Source organism: Chrysochloris asiatica, unplaced genomic scaffold (assembly GCF_000296735.1).
Source record: "Chrysochloris asiatica unplaced genomic scaffold, ChrAsi1.0 scaffold00454, whole genome shotgun sequence".
Classification (NCBI taxonomy): Eukaryota; Metazoa; Chordata; class Mammalia; order Afrosoricida; family Chrysochloridae; genus Chrysochloris; species Chrysochloris asiatica.
Genome location: NW_006408972.1, coordinates 1,124,193 through 1,126,073, shown reverse-complemented (window position 1 = coordinate 1,126,073; position 1,881 = coordinate 1,124,193). Strand labels below are relative to the sequence as shown.

Here is a 1,881-nt window from a genome sequence, read left to right as displayed (position 1 = left end):
ATTTAGTCACTGAAAACCTTATGAATAGCAGTGGAACACCGTCAGCACCAGATTATAGACTACTGAAATATGATGAAGGCATCATCAGATACAGTTCTGGAAGATGAGTCTCCCTCAGGTTGGCTGTGACTTAATGACACTTCACAATAATAACAACACCAGGCAAAATATTAAACGATGCAGAAGGCATCAAAAGACGATGGAAGGAAGTTCACGCTGCAGTCCCGTGGATCTGTGTCTTGTTTCAACCGTGTTTGGATGGAACAGATCCACAGACTTCCCTACCTCCAGCCTTGGTCCACCTCTAACAACTTCTTTAGGCACAATCTTTTCTCCGGGACCCTCTTCTTGAGCATTCCCTGTTACCGGGACCAGCTAAACACTGTTTTGTTTGTGTGTGTGGTTAGCACCAAATCTTCGACCAACCATGAGCTCTCAGATCTGTCAGAATTACCCTGCTGAAGTGGAGGCCAGCGTCAACCATCTGGTTAATCTGCATCTGCGGGCCTCTTACACCTACCTCTCTCTGGGCTTCTTTGTTGATCGTGATGATGTGGCTTTGGAAGGCGTGGGACATTTCTTCTTTGAGTTAGTTAAGGAGAAGCACAAGGGTGCTGAGCATCTCTTGAAACTGAAAAACCAGCATGGTGGTCAAGTACTCTTCCAGGACGTGCAGAAGCCCTCCCAAGATGAGTGGGGAAGAACCCTGGACACCATGGAGAAGAATCTGAACCAGTCTCTTCAGGATCTGCATGCTGTGGGTGCTACCCACACAGACCCCCCCACCACCACCTCTGTGACTTTCTGGAGAATCATTTCCTCGACAAGGAGGTGAAAATTATTAAGAAGATGGGTGATCACTTGACCAACCTCCATCGGATGGCCGGTACCCAGGCAGGGCTGGGCAAATACCTCTTCAAGAGGCTCACTTTCAATCATAACTAGGAAGAGCCTACGGATCCCTGCAACCTGTGAAGGGCCTTTCAGCATTCCCCTGTTCTCTGCAGAACTTCTGTGAAGGGCCTTCATCATTCCCCTGTTCTCCATAGACCTTCTGTGAAGGGCCTTCAGCATTCCCCTGCTCTCCATAGACCTTCTGTGAAGGGCCTTCAGCATTCCCCTGCTCTCTGCAGAACTTCTGTGAAGGGCCTTCATCATTCCCCTGTTCTCCATAGACCTTCTGTGAAGGGCCTTCAGCATTCCCCTGCTCTCTGCGTACCTTATGCCTGAACCTTGCTCTCCAGACACAGAGGCAGCATAGTCAATGCCCTGAAGCCCCTCTTTTCCCAAGTCATAGACCAAATCAAAACAATAAAGCTTCTTTTTACGTAAAGAAAAAAGAAGAAGAAGAAGGAAGGAATGCACAGAGCCACTGTACTAAAAACAAATGGTTGATGTTCAACCACTTCAAGAGGTATCATATGATCAAGAGCCAGTGTTACTGAAGAAAGAAGTCCAAGTTGCATTGAAGGCATTGACAAAGAAAAAGGCACAGGGAATTGATAGAATATAAATAGAAATTTTTTAACAAATTAATATAGTACTGGAGGCATTCCATCATCTATACCAAGAAATTTGGAAGACAACTACCTGGCCAGCTGACAGGAAGAGATCCATATTTGTGCCTGTTCCAAAGAGAGGTGACTCAGTGGAATGTGGAAATCATTGGACACTATAATTAACATCACATGCAAGTAAAATTTTGCTAAAGATAATTTAAAAACAGCTGCAATCATAGATTGACAGAGACTTTCTCAGATACAGAAGAGGATGTGAAATGAAGGCTATCACTGCTGTCAGATGGATCTTGGCTAAAAGCAGAAAGAACCAGAAAGATGTTTACCTATATTTTATTGACTTTGCACTATGTTTTTTTTTTTT

General features: G+C 44.7%; 1 pseudogene; it reads left to right on the top strand.

Annotated features, from left to right (window-relative positions):
• The first annotated feature begins 427 nt into the window (after window positions 1–427).
• On the top strand, window positions 428–1,018 carry LOC102824576 (annotated as a pseudogene).
• Window positions 1,019–1,881: the final 863 nt, after the last annotated feature.